This window comes from Canis lupus, chromosome 23 (genome assembly GCF_011100685.1).
Source record: "Canis lupus familiaris isolate Mischka breed German Shepherd chromosome 23, alternate assembly UU_Cfam_GSD_1.0, whole genome shotgun sequence".
NCBI classification, from domain to species: Eukaryota; Metazoa; Chordata; class Mammalia; order Carnivora; family Canidae; genus Canis; species Canis lupus.
The window spans coordinates 11,733,246-11,759,955 of record NC_049244.1 but is presented as its reverse complement, the minus strand read 5'-3'; the positions used below and the strand labels follow the sequence as shown (position 1 = coordinate 11,759,955).

The 26,710-nt window shown below is 43.2% G+C and overlaps 1 long non-coding RNA gene across 3 annotated transcripts; it reads left to right on the top strand.

The window, feature by feature from the left end:
• Positions 1-26,710, top strand: LOC102156522. 3 transcript variants are annotated; one of them, XR_005376881.1, is made up of 5 exons: positions 1-132; positions 8,909-9,056; positions 9,359-9,422; positions 19,034-19,148; positions 26,060-26,710. It is a non-coding gene; the product is annotated as an uncharacterized LOC102156522 (long non-coding RNA). The 3 variants fall into 3 exon arrangements; XR_005376882.1 differs by lacking the exon at positions 1-132 and adding an exon at positions 3,294-3,613; XR_005376883.1 differs by lacking the exon at positions 9,359-9,422.

Sequence of the window (26,710 nt, the reverse complement as noted above, 5' to 3'; positions counted from 1 at the left end):
TAAATCAATAGAGAAGGCAGTGTGGTGACTTGCCATGTTTCCCAACTTCTATCATGATGAACATCACCTAGAGTGGCTGTTAAAATGCTGATTCCTGGGTCATACCTCATTTCTACCAAGCCTTGTCTCTAGGTATGGGGCCCCAGAACGTGTCTTTTTAAAAAATATCTCCAGCTTTATCTGATCTTTGGGACACGGGAGAAGCTAGGTGAGTAGCAAGAGTATGGGTTGGGAAGATGCAAAAGACATAGGGTTGTTACTGGGTCAGCACTGACTGTTAGGTCACTCTACTCTCTGAGCCTTATTTTTCCAATCTATAGGGTGAAGTGAATGACCCTGGCTTGGCCAGCCACACAGTGGCCATGTTGAGGGGTGGCAATGAAGTGATGGGGTCTTCTGATTCCTGGGCCCTTTGCCTGTCTTCCAGTGCTACATTGATATGAATGAGCAAAGGTGCTGCTGAAGATCTACCATCAGGAGGGTTTAGGGTGGTGTGTGCATGTGTGTGTCTTCACCATCTGGTGCCATGGGTATCCTTCAGATGACTTGGCCACAACAGTTACTGGAATTGAGAATATTGAGCAATTGACATTGCTCATTCTCAGGACACTGCTTTCTAGAATTCCCATTAAGCGGTGGCTGGTTTTCGTTTTGAAACTCAAATTCTACCTACATCTAGGGTTAGCGGCCAGGCGTCCCTGGCTCCTCATCACTGCTTCCTCCTTCCTCCCTAGACTTCTAGCTCCTTTGAAGCAAGTCTGCCCCTCTATTCTCCTGTCTCTTGGCCTGGCACGCTGTTGTCCACCACTGCTGAAGGCATTCTCAGTAGCCTTAGCATTTTTGTAGACAAGCCACCAGCACCCTGACATTTCATTTCCTTAACATCATTGTCTGTAAAGATCTTGTTCTCAACCACACTTCAGCCACAACCCCTATGGCCATGCATTCCTCAGCCTTGTCATTACTAGTAGCTCTGTCACCTCCAGAGCCTCCATCTTAACCCTACACGCTTTGAACACCACCTCATATCTTTCCATGGCATTCCCTCCCACAGGTCTCCAACTCTGACAATTCTTTGATTCCATTGGAATCTCAAAGGATTGATTTTCTTCCCCTTGCTCTGTTCCTCACCTTTCTTGTGTCCTCACTTGTCTCCTGCCCTGGCTTAGATTTCAAGGCCGCCTTTGTGATGCCAGCATGAATCCACTTCTCCCTTACTCATCTTTCATCTCTCTGACATACCCACCTGGCTACTCAACCTCAGGTAAACCTGACTCTTCACCTGCTCCATGTTTGTGCCCACGTAGCTCTACATACTTAGAGGAGAAGAAAAAGAATCCCACAACACCATGTTGACTGGTGTCACTTTAAACTCTTGCCAACCATTATCAAGTGGGCCTTTACATTTCCAATCTATTTCACACTTTCTCCTGTCTCGTTAAATCTCCAACATCTCCTCCCTAATCCACCCTCTTAACGGATGATGTTGCTTCCTATTTCACGGAGGAAATAGAAGCCTTCAGATAAGACCATCTGCAGGCTCCCACCACACCTGCCCCCACATGCTCCTCCCTCCCTTCTGTGCTCATGGATGAACTGCTGATGCTCTCGGTTAAGGCCAGCCTCTCAACTTGGGTCTTGGATACCACCCCTTCTCGCTTACTCTTAGAGTATACAAGAGACAAGTGATACTGGACTATTATCTTCCTTACAAGATTGCTTTCATCCTCATAAGAACATATTGTAATCTCTCCCATTTAAAAAAAAAATCCCTCTCATGACCTCTCATTTCCTCAAACACTCCTCAAAAGAATTGTCCAGGTTCCCTCCCCTCTCTGCCTTACTGCTCATTCTCTTCTTAATCCAACTCTTTGGAAACACACCTATTGTGGTTATCGATGATCTCCACATTGCCAAATCCTATGATCAATTCTCAGATCACATCTTGCTCTCAGTATCATTTGACATTGTTGATCACTCCTTCTTAGAACACTAAGTTCACTGTCATTGGGCCACCATACACTGCTGGAGCTTCTCCCATCTCATAGGCCACTCCTTCTTCACCTCTTTTGTTGGTATCTCTCCTCTTCCTGGTGGATGTTGGAGGGACCCAGTCTCAGTCTTTGGGCCTCTTCTCTATTTTCACCTACTCCCATGTTACATAACATCAGTATTCATCAGTATGCTTATGACTTCCAAATATGTATATTTCCTCCCTGGTATTCCCCTCAAAACTTCAAATTCACATACAAAAAAATACCTGTTCTACATCTCCACTTGATCATCTAATAGACAGACATCTGTACATCACAACTGCAGTAGAAAATAAATATGAATAAAAAGGAAGCCAAAGGCAGGGGGGAAGGAAGCCAGAGATCTCAGGCAGACTTCTTGTCCTCAAATTTCTGGGTCACATAGGATGCACGTGTCTCCAGGTATATGAAGCATTTCAGTATCAGGAAGCCTACTCACAGTGGGGTATCTTACAGTGGCTGGTCATGTAAGCACACTTCAGCTATGTGATCAGCACTAACCATTCAAATCTGCCCTGCTATCAGAAGTAGGTACAAACCATCAATCTAATTATTTTACTAAATAATGCTGACAGGCTGATTCATCTTGTTCCAAAGTGAATCACTTGTCTTTAGGTAATATATTCTACATCACTGGGCAAGGGTCATTTGTCCATAGACAGGCATGCGATCTAGACCATATGGGATTAACCCGAAATGTTTGCATAACACGACAACAAGAAATCTTTTTAAGCCTATAGTGGAGCTGACTGAAACGCTGCAGGTAGGACAGGCAAATATTCCCATGACTATATAAATAGCTGCCTCCACCATGATGGAAGAGATCCAGTATAATCAACCTCCCAGCAAGTGCACAGCTGGTTCCTCTGGGGAATGGTGTTATATCCAGGACATAGGCAGTAGTCTCTGCTATGGGAAGCTTGGGCAGTTCAGTCTCGGTAAGGAGAAATCCATATTGTTGAGGACATGCATGAACCCCATTCCTCATATCATAGCCACTTGATTTGCTCATTGGGTGTGGCTAGAAAAGAGACTGCCATCATCCACAACCCTTTTTGTTAACCAGATTATTGAAAGCTGCTTCTGCCAGGGGTGCCCTGTGATGAGCATTCACATAGGACACAGATGTCTTTACACTCTGTACCCATTCCAAGAGGTCTATCTGCAAATCTTTCTCAGACTTCTTTGTTACCAGTCTTCCATTTTTGTTCCTCTTGGATTTCTGATCATCGAGCCAAACTCTTAGTACTTCCTGTGAATCACCATAGAGATCTACCTCTAACCATCCTTCTTTCTTTCCTGTAGATGAGACTCGCTGTATTGCTTAAAATTCTGCCCACAGGGAGATTTCTGTCTGTGTGATGCTATAGCAGTCTACACCTCCTTGGGGCAGCACTCTGTGTAGATCCATCCATCAGGTAGGCCCCAGATTTGTCTTCTACAATCACCTGATCATAAAGGACACCCTGTGAAGCCATAGGTGAGGCTGGAGGGAGAAGAGGGACTATGGGAATCTGAGCCTGAGCACCTGCTGAAGCAGCTTTCTCGTGCCTTCAGGACCTGACCAAGCCCAATAGTAGGTCTGTCACTTTTACTCAGTAATGGTGTGCTGCTGCACACTAGAGCCACCCTTGTGGCTTGGACAATCAGAGAGCACGTAGGTCACAATGAGCAGTTCAGCTCACATGGTCACTGGTCTCCTATCGTCAGTCCTACTGGCAACGGAGGAGCTGCTTCTCAAAAGGAAAGCAGTTATTTCTGGAATAGAGCACAGCTTTGCTTTGAAGCCCTTAGGCACTAAGCTGTGACTCTACTAGGGCTTTCCAGAATTAGTTGCTGGAAGAGTTAATGGAGCAAAGTTAGCCACCTCCAGGTTCACCCCTGCAGTTGGGGTACAAGGAGGCAGAAAGTCTAGGCTTCCACTAGCATGCCTAGAATTTGCAGGAAACTGCTTGCTGTCAACTTCTGCAAAAACTTGCAGGTTTGAGTGAGGTGGCCGGGAGCAGAAGATGTAGCCTGACTCAGGAACTTGGCCTGCTGAGTCTCGATATGCACCATTCCAGATGAAGGACAGTCTGTTCCCTCCCTTCTAAATCTCCCTTCAGACTCACTGAGAGTCTATTGCTCAGGGGTGAAGCTTATACTGCAACTGCTTCCCATTGGCATGGGTACCTCTCAGGCCTCTGGCTCCTACAACCCAGGGGAGAACATAGAAATGGGTGTACTGCTTGTTACACTCTCTCTTCCTTGGTAGGGCATTGATTTCCTTGGAAAGAGACAAAAAAGACTGTACAAATCCTAAGATCTGACTTAATGAGGTTAATTTGTTAAGTACTTACTGCAGTGAAAAACATTTAAGTGAATGAAGTTTAATTGTTTCTTTTAATTATTCATTTTTACTTCGAGTTATATAAGCTCATGATTTAAAGAGCAAAATAGGTTTGGCTGTGAAAATCAGCCTTCTCTCATTTTTCTCACCTTCCTCAGGAAAGAAAAAAAAAACAAAACAAAACACTTTCAACTCTTTCAGCCAATACTTTGGTATTTACATCCAATTCTCTGAAGAATGGGCTTTTATCTTGCTCCTTGGTTTGTGTGAAATTGGGGGTCTCCTTATACGAGGAGATAGAGGTTTAATTCTCTTTTGCTCCTTTGTTGCCACCACACATACGGAGCCCGTATGGCTCCCATCCTACCAATATGGTCCAATTATAATTTGGGTTCTTTCAACATTTGGTCTCCATCATGGCTATGCAAATGGTTTTCACAGCTGAGCCGTGGCATCTAGTCTATGATTACTTCTTTTTCCTGGACAACATTCTCTCCTCTTTAAACTGTTTGCTTCATTGTTTGCTTAGTTGCCTAACTACTTCTCACTCGTTCAGCCCCCAACTTTTCCCCAGTTGTCCAATTCTTCTCTCAAAATGGGTAGATTCACTAGATTTTCTTTCTGTTTGTCTTCTTGAAGAACTCTCTCTCTTGGCACATTCTGTTTCAGTCTTTACTAGTATTTTGTCTCCAGCACACCTATTGTTCTGAAATTTTCTTTTAACCACCATCACTTTTATCTCTCTCTGGGTTAGAGCCTTTCTTTCTTGGTTTATTCCCTCATTTTATTGGAGCACATCCTCCATATGCTTCCTTAGACTGAATGGAACTTTTTTGAAGTCTTTTGAGACTTTGTATGTCTGAAAATGTCTTTGTTCCACCCTGACACTTGGCTGATATTTTGGCTGGGCATAGAAATCTAGATCAAAAATAATTTTCCTTTAGAATATTTATTAAATTGCTCTTGATTAGTCTGAAGCTATTCTGATTATGGTTCTTTGTATATGACCTGTATTTTCTTTTGGAAGGTTGTAGGATAGTCCTCAGTATTTCAAAATTTCATGATGACATGCCTCCAGTACTTAAAGTTTCAATATAATGCAACCTTTCAATCTGGAGATCTATGTTCTTCAGTTCTGGGCAATTGTCTTGGATTATTTTGTAGATTGTTTCTTCTTTTCTGATTTCTCTGTTCTCTCTTTCTGGCCTTCCTGGTATAGGGATGCTGTGCATCTTGTATTTTTCATTCATTCATTTAATATTTTCTTTCCATTTTTTTCTCTTTGATTTTTTCATCTTCTTTCTGGAAAGTTTCCTTATCTTTTTTTTTTTTTTCAGAACTTCTATTGATTTTTCATTTTTATTGTCATGCTTTTAACTTCTAAGGGCTTTGTTCTCTGAACTTTTTTTCTTTCCTTTTAGTACCCTGTTCTTGTTTTGAAGATGTAATATGTTTTTTTTTTAATGATGGATTTTGTTGTTACTTTTTTGCAGCATAAAATTTTAAAATTATTTATTTAAAGTTTTTTTTTTCAAATGTCTCTTGATCCCTGCTTGCTGGTTCATGTTTAAGAGTGGGAAAGCAGGATCCCTGGGTGGCTCAGCGGTTTGGCGCCTGCCTTTGGCCCAGGGTGCGATCCTGGAGTCCCGGGATGGAGTCCCACATCGGGCTCCCTGCCTGGAGCCTGCTTCTCCCTCTGCCTGTGTCTCTGCCTCTCTCTCTCTCTCTCATTCTATGTCTATCATATATTAAAAAAAAAAAAAGAGTGGGAAAGCAAGGAGCTGACTGGGAGCTCGAAGGCTGTGGGTGGACTGTTCTTGGAGAGGGTGAGCTTCACCCCAGGATGGTCTGGCTGGGTTGTATCCTTGTGGGCATTACTGGTATCAGGTCTTCAAGTCTGCCTACTTAGGCTGGTCATAGTTCCCAGAGAAGGCTGACAGAGTCTTCTATCTGGAGTGGATAGACCTGGCTGCCCATTCTTGGAGCTAGTTTGGGAAGAAAGTTAAGGAGTGGGCAATGGCTCAGATGTCAAGTATATGTGTTTATTGAAATCCCCTGATTGTGATATGGCACTCACATTCTGAACCATGCCTGATATCCCCAGTCCAGAAACTCAGCCTTGCCTTCCTCAGGTAACAGAATGATGGTTTTCCATGAGAGAGGCAAGGTAGGCATTGGCTGCATGCGTGGAGGGGGAAAGGAGAGGTGGCCTTTAACTGATTCTTAAGCAGACTTTGGGCCATGTTGTTGGGCTGGCGGGATCAAGGGGGATTGGCCCCCACCACCTCCTCCACCTTGTTGCCCCCACCTCAGAACTCTTCCATCACCAGCAGACGGTCATCAGGGGGAGACTGGACCTATGCAGGAAACCTGAACCGTACTTTACCCAGACCCCATATAAGGGGTTATTAAGGCAGTTAATGCCCCATACTAATTTCACCAGTAATATGCCTAATACCTATCACCCCGTACAGACACACAACCCTTAAAAAGTCCTCTTGCCCTCCCCTGCACACGGCTCCCCCAGCCTGCGACTGCCCCGCTCTCTCCCTCCCCTGCAGGCCGCCCAACCTTGCTGGAGAGTGTGTCCGATTAAATGCCTGTTTCAACCAACTTTTGCCTGGCCTCCCTCTCTATTTCATTTCACTATGGATTGGATTAAACCTGACACATGTAGCCCTCCCTTTCTCCACACTCTCAGAGTAATCAGTGGCAGGCATTCCTGGCCTTGACGCTGAGGATCGGCCCAGCCTGCATTTGCTCTGCTGCTGGCGGAAGGCCGGCTTTTTGAGAGCACTCTCAGTCAGTTGCCACAAAACCATTTGCTTTCTCACTTCTAACATGCTGTCAAATGATCTCTTCTGCTTGTCCTGGACAGTTTGTGTATTTTAAAAAATCCATTAAGCTAAAACTGGGGCAGTTTATGGAGAGCAGGGACCTTGGAATGCAGTAGATCTGAGTTCTAGTTCCAGCCCTCTGACTTACCGTAGAAAGTCCTGAAAGGTGATCACTTTTCCAAGCCTTAATTTCCTGATCTGAAGAAATTGGGAAATTTGTAGGGGAGTTGGGAATTAACATAATAATTAGGGTTATATGAGGATAACATGAGATGTACATAGTGCATGGTACACATTAAACAGTCAATAAATTCTAACTAGTATTGTCTCAATTAAAGAAATATTAATTTTTTTGATAATTAAATATCTCTATGACATATAATTTTGAGTAGAGTAAAAGCCTGGTAAGGGATGATTTGTCCAAGACTATCTCTTCCCTGGCACTAAAATTGTCTATAAAGTTTATACACACACACACACACACACACACACAATTTCTGTATTGTTGGGTGTGGACTAATTTAGTACATTCAAAGATGAAGGAATACCTTTCTAAAACTTGTTGAGCAAGAAAATAGAGAAGTGGATCAGTCATAGGGACATTGCAGAGCCTGATCCATAGAAACTATTATTGGTTATTGCTATTAGTAAAATACTTTGTAAATGCAACATTGAGCACCATTCCTGGCACAGAGCAGGTAATCCATAAGTGTTCTCTGACTGTGATCTGTTTTTCTATTTCTTCTGTTTGCTGGAATGTAATTGGCTAGCTCTGTATTGCTACAACTGACATTTAAAAAACTTTATAACTGCTTGTTAGAATACAATGTGATCCAGAGGATGTTTATTTTCCCTGGAAGAAAGCCCTACATTTTAGCTTTATGTGCTTTATAACAAGAAGCACAAGTCTGAGTGGAACCCATTTGGATTCTTTTTTTTTTTTTTTTTTTTTCCCATTTGGATTCTAATGAAAGCCAGTGACTAGAATTCAGCCTTCGGGAGGTGTTTTAAAGGGCAAATGTAAATAACAGTTTGTATTCCTATTTCTTTTGGCAAAGGCAGATTTATTTCTATAGAATTTTATCTACTACAGTGATCTCTGTAAAATGAAATGGGAACTGGCAGAGAAGCCAGTAAATCACCCAAGCTTTCCCACAAGCTCTGGTCTTTAAAGTACTTGGGACTTGGGGTCCCTTTTTGTCATTCTAGATAGATTTTCCTTCCAGAAATTTCTAATTTATTATCCCAGCAATAAATTCTGGCTTTTCCCAGATGCACTGTCATTTCAATGTTGGCTTTCATTGTTCCCAGCTTCTTTCAAAGTTCAGAATCAAGTGCAAACTTTAAGCCAGTTGGCTTTGATTGCTCTGTATGGCCAGCAAAGAAAATGGCTCAGCTCAAACCTTTCTCATTATTTTTAAATGTAATTCTTAAATAATTTTTAATGAGTTAATTAAACTCATTAAAATTTTTTTTGAAAATGAATTCATGTAGATTGAAATACTGAAATCTAACAAAGACAAATTCAAGATTTCATCCAGGTCATGAAATAGGCATTTATACAGAGGGTCAAGTTTAAAGAACTGGGAAGGTCCAACATCGGTCACTGTATCAGTTACCTCTTGCCACCATAATGCTTTATAACAAACTATCCATATGTGAGTGAGCTCTAACAATAGGTATTTATTTTTTTCTCTTATGTCTGCCAGTCATCTGGGGCCATCCAATTTAAGCTCAGCAGGGCTCAGCAGTACTTCACTACAGCTCACTGCTGGGTACAAATGTGCTCCATTAATTTTTCATTTTTCTGGAACTACTGAATTACCTTTGGGGGCTCTTCCCATGAAAGCAGCACAGGTAAGCCCAACCATACAAGCACATTTCACTCCATTCATGTCATATCTGCCAACATCCCATTGACCAAAGCCCATAACATGGTCAAATACAAAGTTTAAGGGCAGGGAAGTACACATCAACCATTAAGCCAAAAAAAAGTCACATAACCTAGGCCAACATCAGTGGATCAGGGCAGTTTATTCCTCCCATGGAAGTGTGGTGGGGAGTGTAAATATTTGCTAAACAGTCATCCTTGACCCACCCATGTATCTCAGAAGCTCTGAGAAAGATAAATCCTCTAATCTAGTGGTCTGTTCTTTCAGTCTAGTGGTTCTCAAAGTGTAGTCCTTGGACCAGCAACAGTAGCACCTGGGAACTGGTTAAAAGGTAAATTCTTGGGCCCCACCCTAGACCTGCTGGATCAGAAGCTCTGAGGGTGAGGTACTTATCATACACAGAGAGAATACTCTGATTCTTTAATAAAGGTGGAATGGGTTTACATTATAGAGGGAAGTATTATTTAACATGGCTTGGCTGACCACAACCACTTTCACTAAGGAACTTGGCAAATTCAAGGGTTGCCCAGCTTTGAATTTTATTCACTCCAAGCTTCTTTATAGGAGGCAGAAAGACCCTGAGCATAAACTCTGCTTCACAACTTACCAGTTATGTGACTTCAGGCAAATGACTTACACTCACTGAGTTTCAGTTTACTCACCTGTAAAATAGGGCATTAAATGTTTCCCTCCTTTGGAAAGAATGTCTGAAGTGTAGGCTTAGGCCTTTGGCCATAGTTGATGAATCCAGGGTCGGCACCTGTCCCCAGTGTGATACTCTGATGACTTTTTTGAGGAGTTTGGGATTTTGCAATGAGAAGCACAGAGTCTGGAAGACAGCTGGGCTGAGTCACTTTGATGGCACAGTTCTAGAGATATCTAAGGAAATCACTCTCAGTGCTGAAGTATCTGGATTTTTTTTGTTGGTTCCTGCTCTTCTTCTGGAATCCATGGGCTACCATGACTACTTCCAATAAATATCCCCCTCTGCTTAAGCAAATGTGGTAGATTTAAAATATGGCCCCCCAAATTCTTTGACATTTCCCAAGCCCCCATGTTGAAGGGGAAGCCCAAGCTGCCCACAGAAAAGCTCATGTGGAGAGAAACCAACAACTGGCACCATCTTATCTGCAATATAACTGAACCACTTGGGAAGTACATCTTTGTGCCTCAGTCCAGCTGTCCCAGTTGATTCCATGAAGAGGAGAGATAAACAATCCCTGCTGAACCCAACTTTGCAGATTTGTAAGAAAGGTAAATCATTACTGTTAGTGTAAGCTACTCTATTTAGAATGGCTACTTATGCAACAATAGATGAATGGAATAATCATAGCCAATAACTATAGCTTTGCTTGTTTTTCTTTCTTTTCTGTTGCTTACAACCAGAAGCAGTAGCATAGAGATTAAGCACTTAGATCTGGGCTCAGGTGTCTGGGTCCAAATTCTGCTTTGCCATTTGCTAGTCATGACTTTTGGGCTGGTTGTGACATCTCTCTGTACTTGGATTTTCTCATGTGTTAATTCTTACCAGGTTGTTGTGAGAATTAAGTGAGATAATGCATGCAAAGTATTTAGCGTTGTTCTGAATCCGTACAAATTAACCTCTCTCATTCTTTTTGATACAGTTTTTGGGAATGGGCTGCAAAGTAACAGAGTTTCCCATGTGGAAGCAGCTGAATTGAAATGGGGTGGGAAGAAGTGAGGACTCCCTGATCCCAGCAGGAGATAGGCAGGTCTTTTACATATAGGGTCCAACACAGTCCTACCTCTCTTTGTCAACTTGGGGCCGGACCATGTGGCCAGTGGTTAAGCACTTGGGGGCTGACTAGCAAAATATCAGAGTATTTCAGAAGTTGGAGATCATCTACAGACTTTAGTAAATGCCTCCAGAAAGGGATAAGCTCCAGACAAGCTGGACCACCACCTGAAAGCTGAGTGACAACAGGACAGAGACACTTGCTGCTGATGCTCTGAGGCCATTGGGGGTCAAATAATCATGCCTTGCTAAATTTCAGAGGCTGCTTATTCTGATGCCCCTAAAAGAGTGCCCTGATGAAAATGCAGGCCCCTGGAAGACATAGGCCAGGAAGAAGCCTAGGAAGGCAGGGATGCTGATTTTGCACATATTTCAACACATTCTGCTGGGTCCCTGGAGACTTGCCACCACTACCTCCAGAATTATGGATGAGTCCTCACTACTTTTGTCTACACTGCATGTCCCCACCCCCTTGGCCAATCCTGAGAGTTACAGGAGAGAACTCAATCTTGCTCCATCCACCTTATTCTCTGTCCTTGAACTGAAGGGCCTAGATCTTAGGTTGCTGAGTCATGGTAATGTTGGTACAATGTAGAGGCAGTGAGCAAATCTGCTACGGTGTCCACAGCTTCTGCCCTTTTTCCAACCAGGTTAGCTTTTCCTTTTTTCTCTGTGGGATCCAGCAGGATTTATCCACTGATGACTGCTTTTTATTTAAGCTTCTCTCTTGTTTGCCACCTAAGAAACTTAATGTAAAGGAGATTTTAAAAACAGCAAGACAGCAAACGATCTACTCTATGGTACAGGCACATGGTGATGGCTCAAAAAGATAATACATAGTTAAGTTTACCAGGGCTGTACCTGCACAAAGTAGGTCATCAGTACACTCTCCCTTCAGCCCCTTCCTTCTCTTGGATGCGCTCTGGAGACACACTCATTACCACAAGAGGCCAGACTGCTCTGGATCACTGTTCTCTTGCTTCAGGAGCCTGCAGCCCTCTGCCCATCTCATCTACATGCTAATGCAATTTCTGAGCATGATATATCCTAAGCGTGGCTAAAAATCCTGGGAGATTTATTACGTTTCCTAGTTCTATAGATCAGAGACAATTTTTTATAAATTCTTGCTTTTACTGAACAATTTAATATGCTATTGTCTAGGCAACAGAATTTGCCTCAATTAGATTTTCAGGCTAATATGGGGAGGAATTTTCCCCCTTCCTCTCTAGCAGTATTAGGGAAGGCCATAAGTCCTGCTCAAGAACAAAATTTGCTGCTGCCTTGCGAGGAACTTCAAACCTGACTCTGGCAGCGGTGCTGTATCCTCCCTTCTGCTCCAAGACTGGTGTCTGGTTGGGGTGGTTGAGGCTTTGCCCATGGGAAGAGCCCACTCCCACAGTGGGGACTGGGCACTGGCCATGCAGAGTGACCCCCCCCAGGGGACACTGACCTTGGAGAATGAATCACTACCCGCCCCGGCGTCTGGTCCTCAGCGGCGTAAGCGCTGAAATTCAATCTTTGAAGTCCAGAAGTTATTGATGCTTGAATAAACATTGCCAGTGAGGGACCCAAGATGAGAACAAACCAGAAAGAAAATTTGCTAATTTTAAGCAGACTGAAGGTTCACATCAGCAGGGCCAGCACGTTCTGTCCCTGGGGGAATCACTCCTCAGGAAGCCAAGTTATCCCATGGTGGCTTGGTGAACATGAGACGAGAATATGAGCTTCTCATGGCCCCAGGCTGGCCTGGGCAGAGGGTGTGCAGGCCCTGCCAATGTGCAGCCTCTGCCCCTCCTTGTTTGGGCTTTTGTGGTTCATCAACCTTCATGGAGGGATCTGTTCTTCCTCAAAGGGCTGATTCTTTTGTGGGCCTGAGATTTTTCTGGGGCCTCTACACTTCTGTTCACTCCATCATGAGCTAATTCCTGGCTTAATCTCAAGACAGTCTTAATTTCTTCCTTTCCACACTTGGGGCTCTGTTAGTCACCATGCAGTTGGAATCTTGGTTTTGACTGGACTTGAGAGTAGGCAGGAGGCAGGGGTCAAAGTTGACTCAGGTGATAGATCTGGGTAACAGACTGGCTGGTGGCACCGTCTGAATCAATGCAATAGCCTCTGTTTTAAAGAGTGTTATGCTACAGGCAACAGAATCATTAGCTCATTTAATCTTCCCAAAATACCTACAAGGAAAGTATGAGTATATTTCCCAATTGACTGAACAGTAACTTTGCTGATTTACTTGTTTAGTCTAATTATTTAGTTTTAATTGACCAGTTTTCATTTTGTACTTATAACAACATTTACACAGAGCATTCACTGTGTCCTTGCTCTCATTTCCTCTGCTGCTGCTGGGTCCTAAGGGTGGAGAGAGGGGAAGTGGAGGGAGAGATGAAGTGTAATATATTCTTTAATAAGGAGAGTTTTATGAGCGCATCCTTCACTCATGTTTTCTTATTCATAAGGATAATGTATTTATGAATCTTTATAATAAAAAACACAGTCTTGGGATGCTTGGGTGGTTCAGTGGTTGAACTTCTGCCTTTGGCTCAGGTGATGACCTTGGGGTCCTGGGATCAAGACCCACATCAGGCTCCCCATAGGGAGCCTGCTTCTCCCTCTTCCTATGTTTCTGCCTCTCTCTCTCTGTCTCTCATGAATAAACAAATAAAATCTTAAAAAAAAAAGGACACGATCTCATCAATGTATTCTCCTTATGCCCACCCCCCCTCCACCACCAGCTTGCCTCTCTTTTGTCCCCTCTCTTCCTGTCAACCTCCCCCACCACTCTGTCTTGGCACCTCAGTCTCCAGCTACAGCAGCAGAGAGCTGGGGGAGATAATAGTTCAATATTTCATAAAATCCTGTATGGAGTCAAGATGAACTGATCAATGAAAACAGAATACTTCAAAGGATCAAATTATATACTGAATTGCTTGTTTGGTGGACTAGGTCTCAGTGTTTTGGGAGACCTGTTCATCTGACTTGGCTTTTGGGTAACTATCCAGATGAAGTCACCTGGAGTCATTTTCCAAATGAAGAAGCGGAGGCAATAACAAGTGTTAGATCCACAATTTAAATAGCCTTGTTTGGGGGCACCTGGGTGGTTCAGTCTGTTAAACGTTCAACTCTTGGTTTTGGCTCAGGTCATGAGATAACCTTAGGGCTCCACACTCAGTGTGGAGTCTGCTTAGATTTTCTCTCCCTCTGCCCCTTCCCCACACCACCACCCCCAACAATAAACAAATAAATCTTAAAAAAATAAAATAAAAAGGCTTGCTTGAAGGTTGGTGTCTTTGTGCCATTCAGCAGGACAAGAGCATAGAAGACAGGACAGGATAAAACCCAGGATGTTTTTCCTGTGTCTCTAAAGAACTGTATTGGGGTGGGGAGTTGATTTTCAAGTATCAAAAATGCAAATACCTAAAGAGGCCAGGAAAAGTGAGGAAAAGATTGGCAGGGTAAAGGAATTAGAAAAATCTGATTTACTCTAAAAAACCCCCCAAACATTGCAAAATGTGATAATATGTGGCTCCATCACCTGGCACTAATGATAGGGACAGGTAAGGACTGTGGTGAACTCAAGAGGGAGCTGCCATCCAGTATTATAGATCTTTTGATTTTTCCAAAGCCCTGGAAATCCTGATTTTAACATCAAATCTCCCAAGTTTTAAGTGTAACTTCAAATTACTTTGCAGCACCATGGGGGCCAGTCTAAGAAAATCTGGAGGCTAGATCTGGTCTATAAATTTGCAGCCACGATGGTTAGCATGGAGCTATCACCAAACTGGAAGCTGAGTCAACACCATGGATTCCATGTAGCTGTGGGGGTCTGTAAATTCTGATTATGATGAAGAAGTCAAGAATAATCTCAATGCACACAAGAATAACATTTTACCACCAAAAAGAAATCAGTTTCAAATACGTCACCTGGTATGTGGTGTGCTGAATTTAAAGAGCAGCTTTGAAAACAACAATCTGGTGCTGAATCCCAGCCCTACCACCTACCTGCTGTGCAACCTTGAGCAAATCAATTAGCCTTTATTTCCTCATATATAATTCTTGTGATGCTTCAATGCAATAAGATATGTAAATCTAGATGAGCAGCAGATAGGAGGCTCTCAAGAAATGGTACTTGCTAAAATATTAATAGTGATGATTATAATTGATAATCATGATAATTGTTATCAGTATATATATTTATGAACTCCAAAGGAAGCTCTAATGGAAATTGGCTACTAAAAGTTCTTTTTGTATGTGATTTTTCTGTGAAGTTGGCGAGGCATTTTGATATTTCTTTCTCATTTCATTATGCTTACATTGGAAATCACAAAGCCTTGTACCTTTTTATAATTGTATTAGAAAAGGATTCAGGGAACTCAAATAATCCATTCAAACCCAAACCCAGTGGGAATTTCTGACATTTGGCTTACAAAGCATAAGGCATCTCCAAATACTTCTCTCCACTGACCATTAAGGGAGGCTGTGCCTTGGGAGGATTCACACAGAATTCAGCCTTTCTTACACACACACACACACACACACACACACACACACACACACACCCTTATCCAGCACTCAGGACCAGATCTTTAGCTTTAGCTCTAGGGTGGGAGTGGAGGAGGGTATGTATGGGAAACAGGGACCCTTATGATTTGAAAAGAGTGAGAAAGGTTCTCAATGCAATTCCAAGTTGCTCCAGGTCACACAGAGAGAAATCTGACCTGCTTCACAGTATAACCAACATCCAGGAATGTGGGGCTTGGGCTTCCAGGAACAGTTGATGGCAAATGTCCAGGACTCCTAACATCATTTCTGACTCACTTCCCACCTCCACAGGCTACCTATACCAGCTCCTGACTTTTAGGTTAGACATCCTAATTCTAGTCCAAGCTCAGACCCGATATGACAAATGTGGCTTCCTCTTGATGAGTTTTGGGTCCTTGTAGCAGACCCTATGGGGGGCTCAACTTGACCATTCTCTTGCATGTGGACCCCATGATTTCCAATTTCCAGCAGCTGTAACTTGATGCCTCTTTGGTTACTTAAGCCCACTGAGCAAGCACCAGGAACAAGCTGTGCTGTAGGGTTAAGTCTTGCCCCCCCTTCCAATAGCTCTCAATCAATGATGGATGGGAGTTGGGGTGAATAAATACTCCAACCTCCTCACCTTGTGCAGGACAGAAAACTCAGAAGTTTGTTCTATCCTGTGTCCCAGAGATCCTGGGTGGGGCTGAACTTCAAATGTTCATAAAGTAACCTACATGTTAAAGCACTCAGTATCACTACCATCCCTTTTTTTGACACATGCCCTGCTCTCATACTGATGTTTTCTAGGATCACCTCCCAAAAAAGCATGACTCGGGTCTGCTTCTGGAGTAGCCCAGTCTAAGACAGCCTTCTTCCTTCCCCTATAGACTAGGATACTCACTAACCACCTGATTGTGTCAGACACAATATTTACCTCACATCAGCTCCCCTGAGATGGGTGTCATTATTACTCCTACTTATAAATGAGAAAATGGAGGCCACAGGGGCATCAAGTGGCAGAGTCAGGATTTGAACTCAGATCTTTTTGGTTCCAAAGTTCTGCCTGCCCCATCATATGATATTCATCTGATTTCTTCCATCCTGGATCTCTCTTCTGCCTAATCAAGCCTTGACTACAAGGACAGAAGTAGGCATGACTGACCAGTTACTGTGACACTAATTATCGCCATAAGTAAAAGAGCAGGAAATTATAATTCAGGAACTGAGTGTACCAAGACAGCTGGCTCCAGCCCACAGAGGCAGCAGCATTATTATTTTAAGAATCCTCCTGGGCACAGAAGAGCAGCCTTTGTGTCTGTGGGGGTTGGTACAGGGATGGTGATGCCCTCCCCATCAATAGGCTGTGTAGGAAGACCCATGGAAAATGGAAAAACCCAGCTTGGACCTTTTCCGGTCTGCTACTCCTTGTAAGAAATAGAGGACTAACAATCTGGAGATCTGGCTTCCAAATCTCAACCGTCTGTGTAAATTTTGGCTTCTTGCTTCCCCACACTGGACCTTATTTCATGGGTTATGTGTACTGAATCTATGATGGTCCCATCAAGTGCAGCAGGCCAAGTGAATTTTAAGTTTTGGATGCTTCATTTGGATTTTTCCCATAGTGTTTGGCATGCCTGATCCCAGATCCAACGTCATCTTTGGATAAGGTAAATAAGATGATAATCATGTCCCATTTGGGATCAAAGGAAGCACGTCATTGGCCAAAAATAGATTTCTACTATGTTCTGGCTTGAGATTCTAGAAAAGACGGATATTTGCTCATGCCTGCATTCAAATAACCAATGATACTTTAAAGTACACCTTTGCTCAGCCCTGAGCTTGGCACCAAGCGTTCAAAAATAGCTGATACAAGGCTGTGACCCTAAGTGTCAGGACTGGAAAGTGACTAGCAGAAATGAGTGTGAAAGAAGAGAACCTGGACTCTCTCTGCTTCTCCTGAGAGATGGCCTCAGTGAGTCTCCCTCTAGTGGGGAATAAACTATAGCAGCCCTGCCAAGGAAGGTAAGCTCCATCTGGACCAGGGACAATTGCTTCTAGTACTGGCAGAGGGGAGAGAGCCTCCCAGGAGAATGAGGGAAGTCTTTATAGAGCAGACTGTGTTTGAATGGAGCCTTGAAAGTGGCACAGGACTTCAGCATCTGGAGATCGGAAGTGGATGTTCCAGGCAAAGCAAATGTATGCAAAGTCTCCCCAGACATTGTCCAGGGCACATACTGTTTCAGTTGGATGCCACAGAGGCTGAAAAAAAAAGGGGGGGGGGGAAGGAAGACTGGAATAGACTTCTCAGATCATATGAGAAAGCTTCTGAATTCAGACGAAGGAGTTGGTGGTTTGGTAAGATATTGGTAGATGAGCTCTACCAGTCAGGGTTCTGAGTTATAAGCCACAGAAATCAATCCCAACTAATTTTAGCAAAGAGAAGACTTTATTAGAAGGATACGATAAAGCTCACAGAATTGAAAGAAAAGCTGACCAACTCAACTTTGGAAAATACAGGGAACAGGAAATCTAGAAGGAAATAGTGATAAGGAGCAATGAATGGTGTGATAGTTGGGTATTGCTGCAGTACAGCTACTTAACAAATAGCCCTCAAAGCCCAGTGACTTATGACCATAAACCTTTTATTTTTCTTGTTCATTGTTCTGAGAGTTGGCTGTGTTGGGTCTATTTCAGGCTACAGGTAAGTTCAGGTGTGCAATACATGTCTCTGCATTTTTCTTGGACCAGTGACTGCCTGGGGCTTGTCTTTTCATAACAGAGGGTAGAATAGCAAGCCAAACTATCAAAGAACATTTAAAGTCCCTACTCCTGTCCAGTATTGCTGAGTAATATTCCTTTGGCCAGAGCAAGTCCCATGGAAAAAGAGAAGGGAAAATAAGAAGGAATGGGAATCCACATGATGGGTGGGTACGTGTGTGTGTGTGTGTGTGTGTGTGTGTGTGTGTGTGTGTTTGGGGGGGTGGATCATTTCAAGGTACTATAGCTATTAAATAGGGGCAGTCAGCCAGTAGGATTATAACACTGGAGGTCAGAAGTTTCTGTTTCCCTCAGAAACTCAGTGAATCTAGCTTTTCCCCATTTCTGGCCACATATCTCCTTTTTTTTAAAAAAAATTATTTATTCATTTGAGAGAAAGAGAGAGAGAGAGAGAGCAAGAGCACTAGTGGGGTTAGGGGTAAGAGGAGAGGGAGAAGCAGACTCTCCACCGATCAGGGAGCCCAATATGGGGCTTGATCCCAGGACCCCGGAACCATGATCCGAGCTGAAGTCAGATGCATAACCTCCTGAGCCACCTAGGTGCTCCCACACATCTCCTTCTAGTGATGGACAATGGATGCAGAACACTCTGGAGGTGTTAATTTAACCCTTAACTTCATAGTGGAGCCCCTTGAGAGGTTTTTACACATTCTCAGACCCAAGTGATAAAACTGACCCCCTCTCCTGGAGTATCCCTCATGCCCAAATTCTTGAGTGCAGAATTGAACCCTGTGGCTTCCCAATATTGACCACTGGTAAGCATCAGGGACCCCAAGAGATGGAGTTACCTATCTCAGAAGCTCAGGGGGTGAGAAGTAAGCGAGTTAGAACTTCCTTTCTGAGTTCACATGGAAAGCACTCACCTTCTTGTCATCCAACAGGTTGGGAAGCAAAGCGTCCAGAGGTTGTACCTGAAAACATTCCTCGCCCCGACTCTGCATCAGAGTCCTGAAAACCTGGGGTTCCCCTGGGAGGACTTTTGGCTATGATATCTCAGTAGGTGCTGCGCCTCTGGCTGGTCTCTAGTTAAAAGCTAAAACTTTTTATTCCAACTGGTGATTTTCCTCTCTGGGCCAGGCTGAGGCTCATGTTTCTATAAGCAGAGCCCTGGTTGCTAGGTGACAACCTGGCTCCCAGTTCTGGAGGCTGCAGAGGCAGAAATGAACCAAAGAGATTTGAAGCTTCCACTTTGAAGACAGAATATGAAACCTAAAAGAGGAGATAAGACCCTAACTTAATTGGAGGGTTATATAACAACCAGGCGAGGTTCTCATGTCCTCCCTGCCACCCTGCCAAGACCAGTGGGATATATTTAAATGCATTTTTCAAAATAGGAGAAAAGTAGGAAGTCGAACTGATAAATATAGTTGGCTCTTTTGACTGGGAGAGGAAACTTCTAATTACATCTCTTTTCTAAGCTCCATCAATCAGATCTACACCTTCATTAGCCTCTGAGTCATTAGTGGAACTTATTAAAACAATTAGATCTGCAGAGAACTGCAGCCATCAGCATTTCTGACAGCTGCGTCGGGGATTTAAACTTTTCATTAAAATTGGATGGAGCCTCTTGCAAATCAATAAGAAATAGCTGAGCGTTCCAAGTGAAAAATGAGCAAAGAACGTGAATAGACAATTCACAAAAGAACCACAAGTGGCTGATAAACAAATGAAACATTTTCCAAACTCAATAGCCACCTGCAAAAATACATTAAAACAATAATGAGAAAGATTTCTAAATCTTTCTAAAGACTGACAAGTGGTCTTTAAGCGATAATATACAGTAAATCTGCTATTTTGACATACTATTGGTTGAAATGCAGTTAAAGGAGACCTTTTGGAAAGCAATTTGGCCACATATTGAAAGTCTTAAACATAGACACAACTTTCAGCCAAGCAATGTGGTGTCCTTATTCACAAAGATGTTCACAGAGCATTATTTATAAAAAAGGGAGAGATTTGAAAAAAAATTACATATCTAACAAAGCAAAGGGAAATCATTTAATTATACAAAAACATATTCTCAAGATGGTGAAAGGAAAAAGCAGGTTATAAAGTCAGATGCACTTTATGAGTCCATTTTTGTAAGATGAAAAAGAAAATTGTTTATGCTTCTATAGAATGCACTTAGCTGGGGATTCTCAAACTTTCTTGATTCATGGAACATTTATGCCCCAGGGATTCTTTTATGGAGCCTCTGGATACTGCTCCCTGCCCTGAATTAAAACCTGACAGTTTGGTTTATTAAGTAGTTGGGTCCAAACAATTGAACAGTAGTAGTTTGTATGCTGTTGGATGGAGGTTGCTATGTTTCCATCTGATATTTAAAACACCCAGTAGCACCTTTGTGAGTTTCCTGCTGTGCCTTGGGGGCTCCTCAGCACATCCTTTGGGGTGCAGCAGCCATACAGCTGAAGGTTACCTGTGGCTCAGTCCTAGAACCTGGGCTGCCTGTGTTCGAACATGGGCTCCCTCACTTACTCATGAGTGGCCCATATACAGTAGCTTTTGAGCCTCAGTTTCCTCATCTGTTAAGCGGAGATAACACTAGTACCTTCCTCTCAGGGTTCTTGCAAGCTCTGTGAAATGCTGTGTGCCTGGCTTTCAGTGAGAACTTAGTAAATATTAGCCCCATTTAGCCCTCACAGGGGACAGTAGGTGCCTTGGACTTTTTTCTTTATACTTCTTTTGCATTTCCAAAATGTCATACAGTAAGCATGTATTTCTTTCATAATAAATTCTTTCTTTATTTTTAAATCTGAGAAAGTAGTGTCGTCTACTTCCCCTGTCCTGAGCACTGGGCAGGGGCAGGAGAAAGGGCGGAACAGGTCACACACCCTGACGGCATTCAGGACATTCCCCTTCTGCAGACGAGTGGTGCCTTGGTAATAATGCATCAGGAATGCCCCTCTCTGCTGTCTTGGGCATCTTATTTATTATTAGTGGTAGACAGTGGGCAGCCCAGGTGACTCAGTGGTTTAGCACCGCCTTTGGCCCAGGGTCTGATCCTGGAGACCTGGGATCGAGTCCCATGTCGGACTCCCCGCATGTAGCCTGCTTCTTCCTCTGCCTGTGTCTCTGCCTCTCTCTCTTTCTCTCTCTCTCTCTCATGAATAAATAAAATCTTAAAAAAAAATTTTTAAAAAAGGTAGCACGGCTGCTCCCCTCCACCCTCAGGTGTCTCGGCATTTGCCTGTGCTCCAACTATCTCCTTGCTGGAAGCACCTTCGTGTCTCCTTTGCCTGATTAGTTCCCACACCCTGACCCAGACCCATTCCTCCTGCTCAATCTTGGATGAGCTAGGAAGCCATCCTCAGATGGCCTCAACTTTATTGACATTTTCCTTGTCTGTATCCACTTGCTCTCTCCCCACCTCCCTCTGCCCCACCACTGCATGCTTCTTTGAGGCAAGAGCTGCATGATTTCATCTGTCTGGCATTCAGTGGGTGCTTCATAAATGCTTGTTGATCTGAACATCTTCATGGAAGAGGGAGGGATGTATCAATGGAGATTTATGTTTGTTATTATTGCATTTCTTGGGAACAAGTTACTCTTAGCAGACTCAACTTCTATAAGAAGGTTATGGGTCCTACTAGGGGGTTGGGTGTGGAGATGACTGTCTCCTATGGGGGACACCTTTTAGGGTCATTGGGGCAACCAAGCCTTCATCTTGGGCCTGGAGAGGCACTGACTATTTCTGAGAATGACTAGCTAGCTAGAAGGGGCTGATCACTGGGACATGAGACATCATGTTCACTCACAAGCCATGTGCAACATGTTGCTATCTGCCCACTCAGCAAATGATTACACATCTACTGTAGACATGGCCCTACATGACTAGAAGATCGGCAGGTATGGTTTGAATCTTGAGGGGGAGACACATACACCAGCAACTCTAAGATGTCAGGCCATGGCTGCTGGGACAGAGGCATGAATGAAGCCCTCTGGGGACCAACACAAGTGATAGGGGAGAGTCTAGGGGAAGGAGGAGACTATTGCGGCAAGATAGGTAGTAGAGAGAGAAAAGAAGGGTCACAGGCAGGAGAACAGCAGGAACAGTCAGGAGTGTAAGGTATGTTGAGGATGGAGGGTCCCAATGCAGCAAGAGCACAGCATCCCCCATGCCACCCCCTACTCAAGAGGTGTGTCCAGGTTAGAAGGATGGCCCCAGGCCAACTCCGTGCTCACTGCTCTGCTGAGTCCTAGGCAATGGGGAGTGGTTTCCAAGGGTGGAATCCTGTGAGGTAGATTCAAAAAAAGTCAGGTCAAAGTGTTGACATATGGGAGACACATATGAAGGCCCCCAATCCAGAAGCCTACTTTCTGGAGGTCCTGAGACAAGCCTCCAGGTATAGGATACCAGGGACATGGCATCTCTACTTCCCATTACCCCTCCTAGTATGGACAGAGCCTTTTGTCAAGTGTCTTGGGGAAAGAAAAGAATCTTTCCCCTACTGCTCCTTATTTTACTTCTCATAAGCCTCCAGCAGAGCAGCCTCCAAGAAAATGAGCACATTTAAGAGAATGACATCATCCCAGTTTATATGGAATGGGATTAGAGGGATAAGGATAAGGAATCAGAGTAACTGTTTTGTGTACTTATTAACTTTTAAATTAGTTTTTTCATCATTTCAATATATAATATACATTTATTATGGAAAATTAGAAAAATGCCAACACATAAATGTGAAAAATTAAAACATTGCATTTCTACCATTTATAGATTACTGATGTAACTTCAGTCCAGAGCATACCCTTTGTGGGGGATTAAATTCTTGGTTCCAATTCTCCACTGCCCTGTAGTAGTATTAAATGTCTACACTTCGTCATGGCCTTATAAACAGCTGGCTAAACTACCCTGGCCCTTGATTTCAGGCCTTGCTTTGGCCAATGGGATGTTAGCAGAAATGATGCAATCAATGGCTTGAAGTGTGTTCATGTGGTAGGGTTTTCTAATTTACACTCTTGCCATTCACTAAGAGAAGGACATGCCTCAGGTAGGTGTTGGTCTAAGGAGGAGGAGAAACACATGGCATAGACCTGGCCTCAGCCTGAAGTCCCACCAAAGCCAACCCAGATAATTCCAGATTACTTGCAAATGAGAGAGTGAGGAATAAATACCTATTATTGCACACCACTGAAATTTTCAGGTTATTTTGCACATTTTAAAAAAAGATTTTATTTATTTACTTGAGAGAGACAGCATGAGAGAGACAGTGAACATCAGTAGGATCAGTAGGGGGGGAAGGGTAGAGGGGAGGGAGAAGGAGGCTTCTTGCTCGGTGGGGAGCTCGATGTGAGGCTTGATCTCAGGAACCCAGGATCACGACCTGAGCCAAAGGCAGATGCTTAATCAATCGAACCACCCAGGTGTCCCTATTTTGTGCATTATTGTGGCAACAAATGGCCCATACTCTCTTTGAGACCTTTTCCTAGACACAATTTTTAACCAAAATGAGAGCATAGTTTTGTAGGTCACTTGTTTCTATTCATATACTTAAATAATTTTTATTTTATCTAATACTCAAATCATATCCAAATTTCTCCAGTTGACAAAGAAAATACCCTTTACAGCTGGTTTATCCAAACCAGCTTCAAATCAAGGCTCTGACACAGCATCTAGTTAGGTACCTAAGCTTCTTTAACCTAGCACAGTCCCCTTTGGGATGACAGTGGCATGTTGAAGTTGAACATTGTGCCTAGAGTATGCCATAGGTGATGCCACGTGCTTCAGATTGCTTTGGGAGACCTTAATGTCTGGGTGACGCTTCTGCCAAGCTCTCACAAACTAGGTAAGTCTAAGCCTAGGCTAAGGCCTGACTGATTTGATCAGTAAAGGTACAAGCCCATTGAAATTTAGACAGAATTACTTACTTCACTTAGGCAGTGAAAGGAAATATGCTGAAGGTACCAGCTTGCCATGATCCTTGGCCACATACCAATGGGGACGACTCTGAAGCCACAGGGGCAGTGACTGTGTGGAATCACAGGACCTGCTGGTGGACCAGTTAAACGCAAACTCCAAGCTGAGCAGGGATACATTCTGTATCAGTGTTTGGAGGCAGGTGGCAGCAAGGATGGAACAGAAGGCCCCATTCCTCAGCAGAACCTGGGAGGCCAGGAGAAATGGTTTCCAAAAAGGCCTCCCAGGGGAGAGAGGGAGGCTAGTGGAAGGTGGCCTCATGGCGGCTCCCTACCAGCCTCTCATCCTGTGTTCTGAGATCACAGGACGTTCTGCCAAGACCAGATTAGCTGCTGCTCAAGCCTTTGCCTGTGTAGATACATTCAAGGTCTCATGACTGGACAGAGCTGTCTTCCTATACCTTCCTGAATGATCCTAAGGTTGCCTGTCGAGTGAAGGTGCTCATGGTCGGAATATATCATTATGTGATGATGATACTTTGGCACTTTACAGATGTTCAGTTCCCTATCAATTGTTCATCTGAGGATGGTAGCAACAATGAATAAAGCTTGTTTTAATCAACCATTTTAATAGTGTTGGTGAAACAATGCTCTCTTTCTTCTGCATCTGTTAGCTAGCATTCTTTGAGGAATTAAGCTTTCCTTCTGCCTCTGGGGCTCTCTGGTGCCTCTGAAATTAAGTTCCTACTAAAAATGCGGGATTGATGCTTGATTTTTACAACTGCATATTCCAATTTTTATTATTAAAAAACTCAAAGATATACAAAAGTTTAAAGAATAGAACTGTGAATACACCTATACTCACCACTCAGATTGGAAAACTGTCTACATTTACTGTAGTTGCTTTATCTCTGTGTGTATATGTTATATTTTTGTTGAAAGTAAATTGCAGGGGATCCCTGGGTGGCTCAGTGGTTTAGCACCTGCCTTCGGCCCAGACTGTAGTCCTGGAGTCCCGAGATCGAGTCCTGCGTCAAGCTTCTGCATGGAGCCTACTTCTCCCTCTGCCTGTGTCTCCGCCTCTCTCTCTCTCTCTCTCTGTCTCTCATGAGTCAATAAAATCTTTAAAAAAAAGAAAATAAATTGCAGACATCATTATACTTCACTCCTTATTTCAGCAAGCATTTCCTCAGAATAAGGATATTTTGTTACATAAACACAATGCCCTTAAAACTCCTAAGATGATTAACATTAATCTCCAATATTGTATTCAAAATATAAATATATATAGTTCAACATTAAATTCCAATTTAAATCTCCCATTGTCCCCCAAATGTCTTTTATATCTTTTTTTAAAAACAAAACAAAATAAAACCAGAATCAAATTTCATGCATTACATTGACTATGTCTGGTTACTCTATTTTATTTTCTTTTTTAAGGTTTTATTTACTTATTCGTGAGAAACAGAGAGAGAGAAAGAGAGAGGCAGAGACACAGGAAGAGGGAGAAGCAGGCTCCATGCAGGGAGCCAGACGTGGGACTCAATCCCGGGTCTCCAGGATCACGCCCTAGGCTGAAGGCAGAGCTAAACCATTGAGCCACCCAGGCTGCCCTGGTTACTCTATTTTAATCTAATTAATCCTCTTCTTTTTCTTCAGTGGCATTGATATTTTTAAGAAACTAGGCCAATTGTCTTGTAGAATGTCTCAAATTCTGGATTAACGTAACTGGTTTCTTTATGGGCCACTTGACTTCTACTTCCATGGATTTCTTTCAGATTCAAATTACATCCAAATGCTTGATTGGCTCCAACTTAAATATTTCTGACATCCCCAGGTAATGCTGCATCCATCATATTGCATCTTTTTAGGAGACACATAATGTCAGGCTGTCACACTGTAAGGGGTGCTGCGTTTAGGCTAATGATGCCTATTTAGGTTAGGGATAACCAGATTTCTCCATTGTAAAAGCACATTTCCCCTTAGTGATTAGTAAATAATCTCTGGGATGATACGTTGACACAGTGTGAATGTGTGTTCCTCAACAGCCTTTCACTGATTGGGCTGAGCAGCCAAGAATAACAGGCCATAGAACAAGGGAAGCAGATGCTGCAGTGAAGCATCTACAAGCCAAGAAACACCAAGGACTACCAGTCCCCACCAGCAGCTGGAAGAGGCAAAAAAGGATTCTCTCTACAGGTTTCAGAGGGAGCATAGCCCTGCCAATGCCTTCATTTCAAATTTCTGGCCTCCAGAGCTCAGGGAAACAGTGTCATCTAGAAGAAAGGATGCCACATGGGGAGTCGAAGATCTGGATTTTAACCTTCTTACCAGCAGTGCATCCCTGGGTCTCTGTCTCCTGGTCTATGAAATGGAGCCTATACTTGTCACACTTCTTTCAGAGATGGGGTTGGAAGGATACTATCCATGTGTCACAAGGGGACATTGTTTTCATGGGAAGTACGTAAACCAATAAAGGCTAAAAATGAATCAGTAATTATATAGGGGATTGCAAAATGATGCTTTGCTTTTCTTCTCTGTTTATTAGCTCACATTTATTTTTCTGTAAGGAAGAGCTTTCTCTCATCAAATAGAGATGAGCTAAATAAAGTTCCTACACACACACACACACACACACACACAGAGAGAGAGAGAGAGAAGCAGGGTAAATGTTTTCTTTGTCTTTTGTCAATTTTTAG